Source organism: Oncorhynchus masou, chromosome 25 (genome assembly GCF_036934945.1).
Source record: "Oncorhynchus masou masou isolate Uvic2021 chromosome 25, UVic_Omas_1.1, whole genome shotgun sequence".
Taxonomy (NCBI): Eukaryota; Metazoa; Chordata; class Actinopteri; order Salmoniformes; family Salmonidae; genus Oncorhynchus; species Oncorhynchus masou.
Window position 1 is genome coordinate 39,729,592 of NC_088236.1, and position 6,933 is coordinate 39,736,524.

The 6,933-nt window shown below is 41.5% G+C and overlaps 1 long non-coding RNA gene across 2 annotated transcripts; it reads left to right on the top strand.

Moving 5' to 3' along the window:
- The first annotated feature begins 3,283 nt into the window (after nt 1-3,283).
- On the top strand, nt 3,284-5,854 carry LOC135514308 (uncharacterized). Of its 2 annotated transcripts, XR_010451662.1 has the most exons (4): nt 3,284-3,478; nt 4,035-4,221; nt 4,426-4,554; nt 4,677-5,854. It is a non-coding gene; the product is annotated as an uncharacterized LOC135514308 (long non-coding RNA). The 2 variants fall into 2 exon arrangements; XR_010451661.1 differs by lacking the exon at nt 4,035-4,221 and having other exon boundaries at nt 3,312-3,478.
- The last annotated feature ends 1,079 nt before the right edge of the window (nt 5,855-6,933 follow it).

Consider the following 6,933-nt stretch of genomic DNA (forward strand, 5'->3'; position numbering starts at 1 on the left):
AATGAGTCGTCGAGCCACGGAGCGGGAGGGGAGGACCGAGCCGGCCTGGAGGATAGGGGACATAGAGAGTCAAAGGATGCAGAAAGGGAAGAGAGGAGGGTTGAGGAGGCAGAATCAGGAGATAGGTTGGAGAAGGTTTGAGCAGAGGGAAGAGATGATAGGATGGAAGAGGAGAGAGTAGCGGGGGAGAGAGAGCGAAGGTTGGGACGGCGCGATACCATCCGAGTAGGGGCAGTGTGGGAAGTGTTGGATGAGAGCGAGAGGGAAAAGGATACAAGGTAGTGGTCGGAGACTTGGAGGGGAGTTGCAATGAGGTTAGTGGAAGAACAGCATCTAGTAAAGATGAGGTCGGCGTATTGCCTGCCTTGTGAGTAGGGGGAGGTGAGAGGGTGAGGTCAAAAGAGGAGAGGAGTGGAAAGGAGGCAGAGAGGAATGAGTCAAAGGTAGACGTGGGGAGGTTAAAGTCGCCCAGGATTGTGAGAGGTGAGCCGTCCTCAGGAAAGGAGCTTATCAAGGCATCAAGCTCATTGATGAACTCTCCGAGGGAACCTGGAGGGCGATAAATGATAAGGATGTTAAGCTTGAAAGGGCTGGTAACTGTGACAGCATGGAATTCAAAGGAGGCGATAGACAGATGGGTAAGGGGAGAAAGAGAGAATGACCACTTGGGAGAGATGAGGATCCCGGTGCCACCACCCCGCTGACCAGAAGCTCTCGGGGTGTGCGAGAACACGTGGGCGGACGAAGAGAGAGCAGTAGGAGTAGCAGTGTTATCTGTGGTGATCCATGTTTCCGTCAGATAAATGTAAATACATTTGCCCAAGTTATAGAATAACCGCTGTCTGTTCAGAAATACATTAAATCGTTCAGAATAGCCTACTACGCCATGAGAAGGCCTATAATATAGCCACAGAGGATCAATAGCTTATTAAAAAAAATAGCTTAGCTGTGGATCGTAGCCCAATAACAAGGCATAGCCTATAGTCGGGACGTGCGGCAAATATGTCAGTAAAAATAAACAGTAAACGGGCAAAACGGGCATTTCGCAATATTTCAAATACAGTCGAGGGAAAACAGTTTGGAAAGCAAATGGGTCCTGCTGAAAACAAAAGACCAACATATTTGATCAACTTCCAAATTATGTTTTACAAAAGATTGAGAGAGGCTTTTGGCACTAGCGCATTGGCCATCACCAGCAAGCTGCTCATCATTGGGTGAGTCGGTGAAATTTGAAAGCATTTTTAATACTATAATTTCCTCCACAGATTGTAGCCTACAATACTGTATGTCTCCACACGCCTAGGCCATTGACGGATTCAAGACAAGGACGTCATCGTAAATAAGAATGTGTCCCTAATTAACGGACTTGCCTAGTTAAATTAAAAGTTTTTAAAATGATTGATCTTTGTGAGGTATATTTAACGATTCTGCCAAAGTCTCCAGTCATGTGAAATGATTTAGAATTGCATGAAATGCTTTTTCAAAAGGACAATTTCTTTCCTGGACCCTAGGCTACACACTTTAAAAAAAACTGTACTGCTCTATGTCACTACGCAAATGCGATTAAATGCATGCAATGCTTTTTTTATCTGTTCAGAACTCCCCTGGTTTGGTTTGCCTACAGTTTGTTAATTTGATTTAGCATAGCATGGTAGATTTCATACGGTGAAATGTCTTTCCTAACCTATGGGTTACCTATGTGATTATTCTGCTGCTCCATGCCAAAACCAGGTGAGCGCTGCACACTCTTGCTGCCTGCAGATATTCTGTTGAAACTAGGCTGTGTGGCTTGCATGTGAATATATTTCACGGATTTTGCGATTGTGTAGGCTACGTTGTACATGATTTCTCTATTGTATTACATAATTAATAAGTCGTATACCTCCACTACACTAGCGTGATACGCACTAGTAGGGATTAATACGTGACTATATGTAATACCCACTGAAAAACAAACGAGGGTATACATAGTATACCTGCCTACTCTCCAACATGAGTGCGCTGGTATTACGGTTGCTGTCCTTTCAGAATCACGAACCTGTCCCACACGGAAGGCCGAAAGGTTCACCATTGCGCAAACATGTATATAATAGATATAAAGACTTAGGATATTGTTTCAAGAAAGCAGTGTATATATTTGGCCTGGCGAAGCGGTTTTGTGCGCTGACTGGATGGAAACTGATAATTTAGTATTTTTTTTACCTGGCTGGTCTCGGGAAGACGGTATGAATCCTCACTGTTCGAGGCTAAATCAAGACGGATTACAAATGTATACAAGACCGAGAGACACTGTGGTCTCGATTACTACAACACTGTTAGTGCACATAAAGATGTAGGCTTATTCAATTAATATCTCTTGAACAAATAAAAAAACGTGAAATTCTGGTGTCCTATTTTGACTGCAAAATATAGCAACTATAGTCTAATTGTCAACCAGAAATTCATGACAATCACTGGATTAGGTAATCTGCTTGGACGTGTTAAATGAGACAACGTATTTATTGGATAACTCCATAGTCTATTATACTTCTTAGTAAAGCACTATGAATTACTTTAAGATTATTTGTGATTTGGGTCCAACCAAATCATGGGGCTGGTACCAACTGTAAAAGTTAGTGGCACCAGTGACTCCCGGGGAAAATGTTAGTCTGGAGCCCTGGAATAGCAATGAGCACTTATGGTAGGTATTGATTCAGCACAATGCATTTGATGGGCACTAATTTGCAGTATAACTTCTAAATCCTTAGTTTGGGTTTTATAAAGTATAAAGCAGACACACAGAGAACAAGAAGTACAGAGCATTGGCAGTGAAGATGATACAGCTATTGCTGCTTCTACACAGGCAGCCCCATTCAAATTGGTCAAAAGGCCAATTGGTGGGAAAAAAGCAATTAGAGTAGCTCTGAAAAAGAGATGTGAAAAGATCTGATGTGATTGGTCAAAATCCAATTACTGGGGGGGAAAGATCAGAATTGGGCTGCCTGTGTAAACGCAGCACATCAGAAAGGGAAACAAAATAGCTAGAACAGAGACTCGGTCATAGTGGTGAGTTGTATCGCCAGTGTTTTTTTCGCATATTGTATTTGTTTTAAACATGAGCTTGTTAAAAAAAAAGAGGACCATGTCTCGCCATTCACTGCTTGGTACAGAAACTATTGAGATGCTGTACTGTACTTGCAATGTTGTCAGCACTACTGCCTGTGTCCAGAGGCGGAGCCAGAGGGCTGTCCGAGGTGGCACTGGACACCCCTAACATCTGATTGGCCACCCAAAAATGTAATTCGCTATTGGCAGTTTGATGCTGATTGACATCTCATTTCACCTCTTGTTGAAAGAAGCATTTATTTTGACATTTGGCGGCACATAATTCAAATCGAGGATGAGTAAAATAGAAAATTAACGTTGGTTGCGATATACAAAAGAAGAAAATAATATTTCCACAGCTCCACGAGCTATTTTCGAAAGCATCATAATTAAAGTAAGTTTTAAGGTTTAGCATCGGGTTTAGGTTTCCTGAACAACTTTTGTAAAAGTTAATTTACACAGCGACTCAGCGGTAGACCTTTCGCTCCGTTAACAGACAGCTAATCCGATTACAGAGATCGGTTCCCAGTGTAGCCTAACATTGTGTCAACACCTGTGCTAGTAATACACGCATATACAGTGCAGTGTCGTAAATTACAGTATGTGAATGTTTAGTTAATGTGGGGTAACTAGTAGGCTACAGTTGTCAGTGTTCAGCAAGTTAACAGTCAGCAAATTTGAAATCCATTAACTGTTCGATTTTCGTACTTGAACTCAAAACGAACAATTATTATTATCAATCTGTTAACGTTACTCAAAAGATTACCACAATTTGCATATAGCCTGTTTGCTATCGTAAAGGTGTTCCTTACTGCAGAGTAGGGCTAGCCATGTAGTTGAGTTTAAGATACAGTTATGATAATGGGGATTTGTAATTAAGATTGAGGTTGGACTAAAATGTGGTAATAGGATGCTTAAATGTAACCATAGATGGTCTTATTTTTGCATAGGACCAATTAAACATGAAAAGAAAGGGAGAGATATCAGACTTCATTTTTACAGAAGCACAAACAGGCAGATAAGGTTCAAACAGACCCCAGCCCTTGCATCACTACTGGACCCAGAGCAGCCCCCTCCCTGAGGCTCGTCAGAGTCAGTGTGGTCAGACTTCACAAGGACCCAGTCAACCACCAGCAGGTTAGAGCATCTACCAGGCAGTCAGTCACAGGCCCAGTTCAAAATTTAAATTTAGCTTCAGCTTGTGTGTAATAGGTGATTTTTGTCAGATTTAAGCCTCACTTTAAAATGTTGGTTGTTGATTCATGTGTGTTCTTGTTTTAGTGGCTGTGGCATTTTTATTGTGGATATACACTAATAGTTCTTGTTATTTTAATGTAATAGATGTATCAAGGGATGACACAGAGACCTCTGGCTCTGAGCAAGACAGTGAGCCAGAGCTGCCAGGAGATGTCATCGAGCCCCTCCCAACTGCATCAAGCCCCAGATATGCTGTTCCAAAAGGACCCAATGGTAGGCCAGACCTATACCTTAAATTACACATTTTAGTTAGCAGCTGTTAGTATCTAATCTTGTGGATCCCTTAATTATACATTTCCATAGAGATATGACAAATTATTTAACGTGTTTTTCAGACATTTCAAGATCCAGAGAAGAGGGTTCTGTACAGACGTGTTTGAAATCATTTCCCAGAACTCGGCATGGTACTAGGAGAAGGGCTTTCAACAGCTCCTGGTATAAAGGACAATTCATGGCTTTAATATTCTGTCAGTCAAGATTCAACTTATTGTTTCGCCTGTATGCATTTTTCTCTGCCCAATACACCTGAATTTGCTTTCACATCACATTCAGGTTTTTGTAACAGGAAAAAGGCGCTGTTTAAAGATTCTGGGTTTAAGCTCCATTTGCAGGCAGAGCATCATATCAATGCTATGTATGCTTGGAATCAGCATAAAATGGCTATTGACAGCAACTCATCAATGTTAGATGTCATAAATGAGGACCGGAATAAGAAAGTGGAGGAAAACTGTACTTACATTATCCCAATTTCAGATGTGCTTCTATTAACTGTCACTCAGTATACCGCAGAGAGGTCATCGAGAGTCAAATCAAATTTAATCAAATTTATTTATATAGCCCTTCGTACATCAGCTGATATCTCAAAGTGCTGTACAGAAACCCAGCCTAAAACCCCAAACAGCAAGCAATGCAGGTGTAGATGCACGGTGGTTAGGAAAAACTCCCTAGAAAGGCCAAAACCTAGGAAGAAACCTAGAGAGGAACCAGGCTGACTCTCACAGTCTGCTGACTCTCACAACAAGGGCCATTTTTTTGACAATCTTAAAAGAAATAGCAAAGCATGACCCTCTCATAGAGAAAAAGATGAATGCATGTGGCAATGCTAAATACACAAGCCACCAAATCCAGAACAAAGTTCCTGAGGGCTTAGCTGAGATGGTACAAAGTGAAATAATGAGAGAAGTAAAAGAGAAGTTTTTAGTGTAATTGCAGATTTTAACGAAACAATAACAAATTACTTTATTTGTGAGGTACTATTACTACGGGGCCGTCCACAAAAGCTTTTAACACTTTCAGTCAGCTGAAAGCTTAGATGCAGCAGGTCTCACAAAAATAATTGATTGCCTTGAAAACGGTCTGGACTACAGAAATAATCTTATGAGAGGAAAGCATTCTGTTGTGTGTGTGCACGGATTAAAAAGAGTGTAAGATTTGCATTTTATGTGCACTCTAATGCACATTGTTTGAATTTGGTTCTTGTTGATGCTGTAAAATCAGTACCTGAGGCATTTAACTTTTTTGCTCTCCTGCAGAAGCTTTATAACTTTGTATCTGGCTCGTACGTTCATCTCAAGTGACTTGCAGTTCAGAAAGAGCTGTATCCACAGCAGCAGTCCAGAGCACTACAGAGACTTACGGATGGAAGGTGGGCATGCAGATACATGGCATGCCGTAATCTGAGGGACAGGCTTCCAGCAGTTCTAAGAGTGCTACAGGATATCATACTTTAAAATAGTTATGATAGAAGGCCCCTTGCCGCCATTGATCTTTCTCAGATTTACATTTTATACGGCTTTTGGCTACCTTATGCAAAGTGCTAGTTGATGCTAAATGATTTCTGACAAGCTCTCTTGACCTTGCAAGGGCTGTGGATCTAGTAGGTGCCCTTACAGACACATTACAGGACTACAGAAGTGAGGGTTACTTTGGAGAACTATGGAAAGAGATTGCAGAGTGCTGCAAAATAAGTGTACAGTTTGCAAAAGACAGCCTAAAACAAGCTTACGATTTAATGACTCATTGATGATGAGCACTGCAGGACAGAGAAATAGTGACCAAAGTGATGGTGAGAGCTTCCAAATAGCTATCTTTTATCAGGTGCTTGACAGTCTCGCAGCTGAGCTGCAGAGGTGTTTTTCAAAAAAGAATTGTGAGATAATGCAAGGAGTCCAGTCTCTCAACCCAAAGAGTACAACATCCTTGAATGAGGAGCTTCTGTTTGCCTTTGCTCAGACCTTTTGAGTCCGATTTAGAGGACCTCAGACATGAGGTTCATCCAACCAAGCGTATTCTTGATAGGAGACAGAAAAGTGGAAGGAACAGACCATTACTCTCCTTGACTTTGTTGTGTTTCTAGAACCTGATAAAGAGGTCTTCCATGAGCTATTTCGACTTCGTAAGATTTCTGTTACACCAGTCAGAGAGAAGTTTCTCAGCTTTAAAACTGATTAAAACCCACCTTAGGACAACAATGGTTGATGACAGGTTAAGTCACCTCGGATTTCTCAGCGTTATGTCAAGGAGGGCACGCTCCCGCAACATGGATGAGTTTGTGAAACTTTTTGCCAGTTCTCACCAGAACTGCAGAATTAT